The sequence below is a fragment of the Lontra canadensis genome, unplaced genomic scaffold (genome assembly GCF_010015895.1).
Source record: "Lontra canadensis isolate GAN:19392208 unplaced genomic scaffold, GSC_riverotter_1.0 scaffold106, whole genome shotgun sequence".
In the NCBI taxonomy this organism is placed as follows: Eukaryota; Metazoa; Chordata; class Mammalia; order Carnivora; family Mustelidae; genus Lontra; species Lontra canadensis.
Genome location: NW_022631100.1, coordinates 3,388,296 through 3,400,301, shown reverse-complemented (window position 1 = coordinate 3,400,301; position 12,006 = coordinate 3,388,296). Strand labels below are relative to the sequence as shown.

At 41.5% G+C, this 12,006-nt stretch overlaps 1 protein-coding gene across 5 annotated transcripts in view; it reads right to left on the bottom strand.

The window, feature by feature from the left end:
* RABGAP1L (RAB GTPase activating protein 1 like) overlaps positions 1 to 10,479 on the bottom strand; it is a 736,622-nt gene extending 726,143 nt beyond the window's left edge. For 2 of the 5 annotated variants that reach the window (XR_004380432.1, XM_032838760.1), the window contains exon 1: positions 10,305 to 10,478. The gene's annotated coding sequence lies outside the window, so the exon portion shown is untranslated. Of the gene's footprint in view, positions 1 to 10,304 lie in introns of all 5 variants that reach the window. The other 3 variants (XM_032838759.1, XM_032838758.1, XM_032838756.1) reach the window with 3 other exon arrangements.
* Positions 10,480 to 12,006: the final 1,527 nt, after the last annotated feature.

Genomic DNA, 12,006 nt, shown 5'->3' with positions numbered 1-12,006 from the left:
TTATTTATAGTTACTTATGAAAATGACATCTACTTGGGGATTTTACAATGATTCAGAGAGATGAGGAACTGCCTACACTGGGTCTACAAAGGTACTATGAGTTACAATTTCAGATTTTTTTACCTCTAATTTTTGTACGTCTAGTTAAAATGTCTCTCCTGCCTTCTTTAAATTCAACTCAGATAGTTCAGGTAGCCTTCCCTGAAACCCCAGACCAGGTTACGTAACCCTCTGAAGCTTTCCCATACAACACATTCTATCCTGCCCCATCCTTGCTAAACTCCACTCTTTATGTTTCTCCAATATGACTGTCAGCATCATAACAGCCTCTTACCTGTGCTTCTCGAGCACAGAACACATACTCTGCCTTATAAATGTCTGCTGAATAAAACAATGTCAGAGAATGAAACTGAATTTATGGCGATAAAGCCATAAAACTCCATACAAGTAAAAACGACCTTTCATACCTATAACTTTCTTTTGCAAATATACACTCAGGACATCTAAATTTAAGGAAAAGTCATATGAAAACTATTATGTACAAGCTTGTCAGATACTGTTAAACCTTTTTTACCCACTACACCCTGAAAAACACCTTTTTATCTTGGGGGGGAGAAAACCAAAAATACATAACTGTACTTTTCCCAAGCAACTACATACTTCTGTTCAACCATAGTGCAAAGAATTAACATTTAAAGAACTGTGACTGTTGGGGCGCCTGGGTGGCTCAGTGGGTTAAAACCTCTGCTTTCGGCTCGGGTCATGATCCCAGGGTCCTGGGATCGAGCCCCACATCGGGCTCTCTGCTCTGCGGGGAGTCTGCTTCCCTCTCTCTCTGCCTGCCTCTCTCCCTACTTGTGATCTCTCTGTCAAATAAATAAATAAAATTTAAAAAAAAAAAAAGAACTGTGACTGTTGACGATCCAAGCTAAAACAAAAATTATCTTGGCTGTATCCAGCTATTTCAAGGTGTTAAAAGAAAAGTCGCCCATTACAGGACTCATAGATTCCTGATGTTGCAAGGGTCTTAGAAGTTACCTCATGTTATAATATATACTCCTCCTCATTGCAGAAGGAATTCACTTTCCTAGAGATCATCCAAGATTACATTTCTTCTTTCCTCTTTCACTCACTGACCCACTGGACCCACACAAAATAGGTCTTCCACTATGCAAATAGTAGTCTTTCAAATATCTGTTCAACTTATTTTAGTAATTACAAAGTAATATAGGAGCTTATATATTTCCAAGATTTCTTTGGCTCCTCAAAAATTATCCAGTAAAACGAAAACACCAGGCACATTTACCGGTGTTTTCTTCGTAAATCTTAATTTTCTTAATTCTCATAACCACCCTATGAAATAGGCAAGATAAGTATCATCACCCATTTGAAGAATCACCAATAGAGAGTAGTCATTGAGAGTCACTATGAAGCAGATTTAGAAGCAAAGGAGACCTCCCTCTTATGAGTTGGATGATTTTAAGCAAGTTACTGACCTTCTCTATGCCATTTCCTCCTCCACAAACAGCAAATAATAGTGTAATAGCTCCTACCTCATAAGATTAAGTAGACAATGCACAGTACCTCATATAATTAATCCACTAAACAACGTTATGTTAAAAAAGAAATAGTTTTTTTGGTAAATCACTTTTTCTCTCTGAATTTCACAGCAGTACTGGATCAAGAATTAAGGTCCTGTGTTCCACCTACCTTGTACCTTGTCTTCCACAAAACCAAAAAGCATTTTTAGTTATTTGCAGCTTAATGACTATTTTTGTCCATCCCCAACCCCCAGCCCAACCACAATTTTTTAAATCTACTATTATCCTCTTCTAAATGAAATTCTCCAAAGTACAAAAATTGCTAAAGCACTCTATTTTAAAAAAGTAAATTCTCGGGGCGCCTGGGTGTCTCAGTGGGTTAAGGCCTCTGCCTGCGGCTCAGGTCATGATCTCAGGGTCCTGGGATCAAGCCCCGCATCGCAGTGGGCTCTTGCCTGCTTCCCCCTCTCTCTCTGCCTGCCTCTCTGCCTACTTGTGATCTCTGTCTGTCAAATAAATAAATAAAAATAAAATTTAAAAAAAAAAGTAAATTCTCCTCAGTGGAATATAGTAAGATTCTACCACGATTAGCATGCAAACAATGAAATTTATATGTAAAATGGGAAGTACCACACTAACTGCTAAACAAACTGGTTTCTCTAACCTATTATTAAATTAACTTTTAAAAACTTTATCTGATATCTTCAAATGGTAGAGACTGCTATTTTACTGTTTGTGAAAACAACTGTAACAGGAGAAACCTGTTTCACATATCAAAACTATTGACAATGTTGACAAGAAATACAAAATGCATTTCAGAATTAAAAAAAAAAAAACACAAAACTTAGAGACCTAGACTCATTTGTGAAAAATTAAGCTACATAACACATGCATTAAAATTTTATAGGTTCACTCATATAGGTAAACCACTGGTCCTAGATTTGAATAATAATTCTATTCTATAATATTAATGGAAAAATGGATGGAAGAAAGAAGACATTAACTGAATTACTATTCAGTACCAACCTAATAGGCAGTAATTCATCTTTTCACAAAGACTAGGACAAAAGCATATCAAAACATTAGTCCAAATATGATCCTTAACAGTAGGGCAAATATGAGACACAGATTTAAAGTGAAAGAATACAGTTCATGAGGGAAGAGCTTTCTGGAAATAGTAAATAATTGAGGTCTGATGGCCTCAGATGCTAAAGTAACAAAATTACTAGAAAACAACCTAAGAAACCATATTGTCTGCCAGTATATGTACAGGCTCCTGTCAGTGGTTGACTTTTCACTAAACTACAATCTATTCAAAATGTCATACCAGGATAAATTACTCCAGAGAGACTACTCAAGCAAATTCCTGATCACCACTCTAAGAACCATTTGTATTTGTACAATGCTCTTAGCAGAGGGCCTCAAAATGACAAATACATCTTGATGTACAGAATATATATTCTATATGATTTATCAAAAACTAGCGTTCTCTTAAGCCTGCAAAAGTGAAAACCATAGGTTTCTATTTTTTCTAAAAAGAGTATTTGTTATTTGCATCCCCTGTGGTGGAAGCCTGATTTTGAAGCCCTACAATTTTGCTTACTGCTGATAATAACGGCAGAATATGGGTGTATATATGGGGTAGGGTAGAAGTTGAGAAATCCTTCACTGGTACATGAATGTATTCTACACTTGCCCTTTTAAATGTGCTCCTTTCCTGGAAATTTGGCATACAAAAAAAAAAAAAAAATCCCTGTGGGGATTTGCATTATTTCATATTTGTCACTACTTCACATGATAGTCCTCAAAGAGTCTGACCACTTCTTCTTAATCGTTGGCCAGGTAGACTGTATTTTTACCATAAATGTCAACAGCTTATTATTATTTTACCATAAATGTCAACAATACCACATGGTGGTATTCATGTGTATACATACATAATACACATTTATGTATATGTGTATATCTGTAGACAAAATGTCAATTAAAGACATCAATATCACAGTTAGGACCACAAAAAATGATGGTAGAAAATTTGGAAGGATTTTAATTAACCCTATTTGAGAAGCTTAACACATCTCAAAAAAGAAAAAAGAGAAAACAAAACAAACAACAACAACAACCAAAAAAACCCCAATGCCCTGTGCTGACACGATTAGCTACTCCATTGAGCTGGCATGAGGTATCTGAGGCCTGCTGCATCTGAACCCTTATCATACTATTGGAGGCGTGCTATCCTGTGGAGCAGTTCATATGAAACTGCTGAAAACCTCTAAAATGATAGGATGACATACTTTACATATCAGAAGCTTAAATAAATGAGGAAAACAGTATGGCAACGAAATAATTTGTTATTTATTTTGGAACAAAAGCTCATCCCAAAAATTCTTTGTCAACCATCCAGAAGTAGCCAGCTTTTACCAACCAAGCAGTTATTTACGTAGCGACTGCATCACCAAGATTACCAAAATTTTCCACATGCTTCTAATAGTCTCTGTATGTGTTGTTACCTGGGCAACGCTCTAAAAGGGCTTTTACCTTTACAGAACTGGGAGGTCAAAATGAAGTAAAACTTCTTCAAATTAACTGTGCGCCATTTTAATTAGAAGCAGTAAGTGTGAAATCATCAGAAAACAAGACCTTGAGAACCACAGTTAATTTCACTAACAGACACACCTTACTGTCACTCATCTTCATCTCTAACCACCTAATTCACCTGTGGAACAAGGGATGCTCCATCCAGGACTTCAAAACATCCTCAGTCATACAGGCTGTCAAATACATACAGACTGAAATTCAAGGAACTTCTTTGAGTAGAAAAATAATCAACCCCTCACATCTGGCCGTGGTATGAAATGCCCTGCCTTGCTGCCCTAAATTCTGAAAGCTAGTCAGCTCAGCCACGGCTCTGTAAAGACCGCCCTTCTGCCAAACCAGATCTGCCTTCAAGAATTAAGATCCAGTCATTTAGAAATCACATTTTGGAAGGCACTTTGAAAATACTTTCAAAACTCCTTCCTCCTCTACTATAGCCATTTGATGCTGTTTATTTGGCGAACAAAAATAATGGTATCTCCTTACAAAGAAAAATATTTTCCCTCACTTTCCAACAATTTTAGGATTGATCAAACTTGAGGTTGCTTCCCTAACACTAATAATTTTTCCCTTCAGCTTTCACACTAAGGATATTCAAGTGCTCTCTGGGTCATATTCTAATCAAGAACATAGCATACAAACCTTCTCTAATGTTAAGAAGTACTAGATGATGCCAGAGTCAAAAAGGAAAGATAAACTGAAAAGCAGAAAGGAAAACTAGCATTCAAGGCTCTTCACCATCCAGCGCTGACTCTTTCTTGCTTAGCCCTCTCCCTCTATGCCTCTGATCACCCTAGCCCGAGGCTCAGAAAGGCCTTTCTTTACATACTATTTGTCCTATTTCCACTTGTCCAAATCCTACCTGTTCTTCAAAGCATGGCTTAAATGTCCGCTCTTCCCTTATCCTTAAAACTAAAAGAGATTGCTCCCTCCTCTCTCTAAACCCTCAGACTGCCTTATCTTTATTTCTTTACCACACTTACTTTCTGCCAAATAGTATCTTTATTTCCACATTTAATCCCCCACATAAACAGAAAAGGCCCTAGGGTCAAAGTCTATGCCTTGTTCAACTCTATTCGAACTGCTTAATACAATATCTGACACATATTAAGCACCTCAACTGAGCTACATGAATGGCTTGAATTAGGAGAAAAGTCCACTAGAAACAACTCCAGATCACTAGAATTCTGGAGACCCGACTTTGGTAATAACTAGCTGTATCACCTTCAACTTCAACCTTCCAGAATGGTCATCTGCAAAGAAAAGAGGGTGGACCAAACCCTTTTTTAATTATAAGCTGTTGTCTAGCATTAGCTGGCTATAAAATCAATTTGGGGGACAAAACTCAGCATTTTTTTAATGAAATCAGGTGGAGTAGAAATATCTATGTGTATTGTAGGTAGCAGTGTGCTGAAAATGCTCAACAACTGGCTATACAAAGGGAAGAAAAAAGGCCCTAAACTATACCATTTGCTGATTTCCCTGGTATGAATACCCTCACCCCACGGCCAGCTTCAAGCTACCAGCATGATGGCACTGAACGTGGAGCTGGGTGGGAAGAGGGAAGCACACTGCTTCTGCAATGCCACATGATGAGCCAGTTCCAGCAAGGTCCTGAAAAGGTAAGTATTGTTTTGCCAAACTTTGCGTGCATGCACTTGAATGTGGGGGGAGGAGGGGTTGAATCAAGGTATAAAATGTGTTTCTTACTGTAAGTCACAGTCAAAACAATTTAATAAATGTTCAGCTAAACAATCTCCTAGTCTCTTTCATATGTCCTACACAATGCAATATATCTTATTCTTGGTTATATATGTAATTTCTTTTCCACCACAATTTATTGCTCTTCAAAAATAAGAGTTACAGGGGCACCTGGGTGGCTCAGTGGGTTAAGCCTCTGCCTTCGACTCAGGTGGTGATTTCAGGGTCCTGGGGCATCGGGCTCTCTGCTCAGTGGGGAGCCTGCTTCCCCCCACCTCTCTGCCTGCTGCTCTGCTTACTTGTGATCTCTCTTTGTGTCAAATAAATAAAAAGAAACCTTAAAAAAAAAAAAATAAGAGTTACAGAGATGTCTATTGATATCACCAGAAGGCAACTTACAGGGAGTGGAAATTTGGTTTAGGAAGTATCAGAAAAGGGCCAAGGTTCTCAGCCTTTGTTCAGGCTCACACATCTGAGGGACATAACACACTCCTACTAGTAGCAAGTGGCTCACTTAGCAAAGAGTTGGCAGGACAAGGGAAGAGGAAGAGGAAATATATAGTATAAAAAAAAAATCCAAGTAACTGTGACATTTGTGCCCATGCCCCACTCCACCGAGAACTCGGGTACAGAGAAAAACAGTGCTGAAAAAAAAAGTCAATTTCTGTATCTGATGTTTCCCAGACAATTTCTCCAGCAATTAGCCTGCATCCCCAAACAAGATCTCCATTACTAAGAATTCTCTACTAGAATTAAGTTTCTGCCGTGGACTACAGACATGTACTTGTTGAATTTAGAATAAACAAGGGAAAAAAAACAGCACAGCCAACAGTTGTTAGACTTGACATTCTGAGAAAATCAGGCTTTTACTGGGGGGGGAGGAAAAAACCTTTCTTACTTCTTATTTAAGCTTACTAAACTGGGTAAGGAGAGACGTTTCTTGAATATATTTTTGGCTGTTCTATGTCTATCACAACAACACAGTCTGTAACCAGATTTTTCAGAAGTGTTTATAAAAAATTGTGTTTTCTATTTTTAAAGCTATTTAGAAAACAAGAAGGCTCAGAATTTCAGATAGACTACTAATTGTAGCCCACATCTAACTCCAAATCAACTAAGTATATGCCTAGAACTTTCCAAGGAAAATCCCCAAAAATTACACCAAAAAATACCAAAAGATGATAAAAAGGAGTCAGCATGCTATACTCAAACAATTCTGGCATCCTAGCTACTGAATGAGTGCAATACGGAAAATAAGTGAAATATGAAAAAGTAAACGCTGAGATACAAATTCTGCTAAATTCCATTAAGTCTTCCTTATTAGGGGTCCACTGAGGTTCACATACTTATACCCAATACAAACATTAACCATAAACTGAAAATTAATTACCACTCTGAAAAGCCACGAGTCAAGTCAAGCAATGTCTTCCTCCATGTTCACAATATTAAACCTCTCCTCTAAAATATGAGTGGGTTTTATCATAACTCAGATTCAAGTCTGTACTTTCTCTGCCTCTACTTTATTGGTGCCAAATATCATAAGACTATCTCCATAAGAAGTTCCTGAGCTATCTTTGCAGTACCAGAGGCTCATATAGCCTTGTGCTACTGGTCATGCTCAGACCCAGTGGCTGAGCCATTTATACAAGGCAAGAACTACATAGAGGTAGCAACTCATTACAACTTGTGAGACAGAACAAAACAAAACCAAAAAAAAAGCTCTGTGCCTGAGAATACTATAAACTAAAGTATCTACTCCATTCTCCAAACACCCTCTTTCCAGCCATAATCATCCCTACACCTCTTCAAGACAACGGTAGGATGGAATGCAGACCCAGTTCTACACCCCCAATGCAACAAATTTTTGCTACTTAGCTACTATGCTCTTTAAAGTTCATCTCTTGAAGCTTGGCTATCTCCCACTCATAATATTTTTTCTTGGCACAACAAAATTCCTTCTTTTAACTACTCCATTAAGCATGGATAAAAGGACTTTCAGCTTTAATGCTGTATCATCTGAGTTCAAATAAATGTACAGTAACTGAATAAGTTGAAATCTGGGTTAAAGCAAAGAAAAAAAATTTAATTATAACTTTTTAGAAGTCAAATTGTACACTGGTGAGTAAACATGAAAACTTTAGTTTCATATGCCTTATAAAATTCTGTCATTCAAAGAAAAACAGCATAAAAACTACTAGAGTGAGGGGTGCCTGGATGGCTCAGTCATTAAGCCTCTGCCTTAGGCTCCAGTCATGATCCCACAGTTCTGGGATCGAGCCCCACATCGGGCTCCCTGCTCTGAAAGAAGCCTGCCTCTCCCTCTCCCCTGCTTGTATTCCTTCCCCCCCTGTCTCTCTCTGTCAAATAAATAAATAAAATCTTTAAAAAAACAAAAACAAAAACAAAAACTACTAGAGTGAAAAGACAATTATCTTAATCATGAAACATTAAAAAAGGAACAAAAACTCACAGAATATCAAAACTATAATAAATAGGGCTCCTGGGTGGCTCAGGGGGTTAAGCCGCTGCCTTCGGCTCAGGTCATGATCTCAGGGTCCTGGGATCGAGTCCCGCATCGGGCTCTCTGCTCAGCAGGGAGCCTGCTTCCCTCTCTCTCTGCCTGCCTCTCTGTCTACTTGTGATCTCTGTCTGTCAAATAAATAAATAAAATCTTTAAAAAAAAACTATAATAAATAAAAGTTCCTATCAAATAACTCAGGCCAAAAACAAAACAAACTTCATACATGTATTGTCACACCTTCTCATGCTGGGTGGTGTGGTGTATTCACCATGGGTCCCAATACCACTGGGATCTACTACCTTGTTTCCAGCTTTCTAAAATACAGTGTAGGCTATATAATATGTTCACATATAAGCACAACCCAACTACACCCACTTCTCCCCAGATGACTTATTAATACATCCTATCAGAGCACACTTTGAACTGATTTAATATAGACCCTGAGATTCTCTCCCAGTCTCAACTAACTCACCAAGCAGGTGAGCCTTTAAAGACAAATGGATCAAATTCACCTGGTCTTTCTCCCCTGCAATTTGGTTATCAGTTTCCTATGGGACTCTACTGAGATAATGAATCACAGGCCAGTTTTCCAGCTCTAGCTGCCTGTGGACCAATATTTTCCACGGACAAAATCCACTTCCAATCTGACCACAAGCAAACTTCATTTTTGTAGTTTCTGACATCATCGTATTGGATATTCTACAGAAGTACAGCAGAAGCTAAATACGAACACTACTAGAAGAAAAGTCAGAGCGTTTTCATGAAATTGTGTTTTCAGAACTGCAAACAAGCAACTATCTACCTCCCACCAAGTAAAAGAAAATTTAAATGTATTAAAAATCCCTAAACCTTCTCGTACCAAAAATGCAGGCCTTGAAATCAGTTTCCAGTCAGCGCTGAAATCTCTCAAGCAAGCAAAAGTTCTCCTTACCATTAATTAGTATAGTGAGGTTGGCGTTTCTCCTCACTTGCAGGAAACCTTCAACTCTGCAAGGAACCACCTACATTTTGGTAAAATCTCTAAGATAATCCTGAGAGGTACAAGGAGAGTACACAATTACCTGCACACACTGCCCTGAGATCAGAAACAAACCCTGTCAGTCCAGTCCCCCACCATCCAACCACCTTCTGGGGCCGGGGGCCCCTTTCCACATGCTGACGCACCGCCCAGCCCTGCACCGCTGGCGACCAGTGCAAAGTACTAGCCCAGTCTCAGAAACTTTGACTCAGTTATCAGGACACTGAGCACCCACACCTGACAGAGGACTGTCGTGGCCAGTCAGTCAAGTCCGAAGCGGGGCATTCCTTACAGGTAGAGATCTGCCCAGGACGCAGCCCATCCCAAACTGCAAAACCACAACCATCAACAGCAAGAGCCGAGCAAAGTGCCGGGCGGAGGCAGGGGGAGCGCGAGGGCGAGACGCGGTCACGAAGGGAAGCCTGAGTGTGGGTTTAAAAAAAAAAAAATATATATATATATATATACACATATATATACATATATATGTATGTATATATACATATATATGTATATATACATATACATATATATATATATCCTAACCACAAGCCCCCCGGACGCAGGGCTGCTGAGACCGCGAGCCCGGCAGCAAGCAAGGCGCAGCGGCGGAGGCGGCGGCAATGTCAGGAGGGCACAGCCGGGGGCAAGCGCCCAAGTACCCACCCCGCCCCCAGGTGAGGGGCGCCCCGACTCCGCCCGGGCCAGGAAGAGAGACCAGCAGGCAGAGCCGTGTGGTCCAGGAAGCGACCGACAGTCCCGAAACCCCAGTGCCCTCCTCCCCGCCGTGCTCTCGCATCTAGTCCTCGGCCCGGCCCCCAAGTCGACCCTCCCCCGGCTCAGCCCCGGCGCCAACACCCCCGGCCCGGCCCGTGGCTCCTGGCCGCCCGGCCGCCCGCCGGCCCCTCGGAGGCCGCCCTCGCCTCACCTCCTCACGTCTTCGCGGACAGGGCCGGAACAACTCTGCCAGGCTCCCGCGTCTCACCCGCCGCCCGGCGCTCTGCGGCCGGGCCTGTCCCGTTCACTCCGCGGCCGCCAGAGCCCTGGGAGGGCGGAGGGAGCAAGGCGGAGGGAGTAGAGAAGTCGGGGGGGGGAGGAGGACCGCCCGGCAGGAAGAGGCGAGGGAGGGGGCGGGCCGAGGAGGAGGGGGTCGGGAGCGCGCGCGTCCGGGCCCCTCGGCGCGGCGTGCGCGCTCCTGAGGGCGGAGGCGTCTTCTCTGCCTTCGGGGGTGGCGCGCACGCGCGTACACGTCCCTGCCTGGCGGTGGTTGGGGTGGGAGACCTGGGGATGGGGACCGGGGAGTGAGGACCAGGCAGAACTCGGGTTGTCAGAGTGGAGACCCGGGAAAGGGCGGTAGACGGTCGCCGTCCCGCAGAACCTTCCGGAGGGGTAGCCGAGCCGGTGGGGCCGGCGAGTTCGGGCTCGCTGAGGGGCGTCCTCAAGCCCAGGGCGGGGTGGGCTGACGGGCCTGTCCAGAGGTCAGAGTTGTTAGATGGTTCTAAGTTTGGGGCGATTGTGTTCCTGCTCATAAACCGGTTTACATACTTTCATTCTTATAATGCCCAGTAATCCCCAAGAGACTCGCCGTAAAGAATACTAACTTTTCTCGCCAGTTACTGTTAGGTGCCTCTTTCGAAAGTGCGTGCTGGTCAAGTGCTCCCTTTCTTGTTCGTTCTGTGGGAGATTGAAGACGGAAAACACCTGCTATGTATTTCTATTAAGAAAACTCAAATCACGCCGTCCTTTGGGGTAGTAAATTTGGGAGTACAAATTAATAGAGATAAACCAACTCTTTTTCCTTTACAAATATTGTATATTGATCCTTGAACTGTCAGTATCTTCCTTCATAGAGCCGGCAGCCAGAAATGAACTGTAAATTTTCTTAATTTCCATAGCACTTTGTTTCTATAGGTTTGAGGCACCGAATATATTCAACCCTATCTAGGTAAATCTGTGCGGTATTTTCTCTCCTAGAGAATCCTTGAGGACCTGACTTCATTCATTTTTGTATCTTCCACAATGCCTAGCATAGAGCCTGACTCCTAGAAAGTACTCCATGCATGTAATTGTATGAGTAAATGAATATAGTGTGTTAAGAGTTAAGTGTATGTCCAATGATTTAAGCTCTAGAATGAATGCTTTAGTTTAAAATCCTCCCTTCTGCCCCACTTCAGTTCCCCTGCACTCATTTCCCCAACTAGATCCAAAAACTACTCTGAGAAATACGACATTAGTCCAGAGGGCCCTCTCTCTTTCTCTTTCTCGCTCTCTTTTTCTTTTTCCTGATTTAAATGTCTAGAGATACTGGGACAGATCAGGAGTGTTGCAACTATCTTGTGTTTCCCCTATCTTCTGGGCTCCTTCCCTGAAGGTCCTCCAACTTCTGTATTCCAAGAGTCTACCTACCTCTGGGACTGACTCAATAAATGTCTGAATTTTGATATTTAATAATATTAGGGTTGGAATAACTCAAATTATCTGTAGCTATTAATACACCAACAAGTACCTATTCATAAATAAGCCGACAAGTACTGAGTCTCTACTAAATTACTAGAAAAGTTACACTGGGCACCATAAGGAAATCAACAGATGAAAAAGATGTAAGTTTCCACCTTCCGGTATCTTTTAAC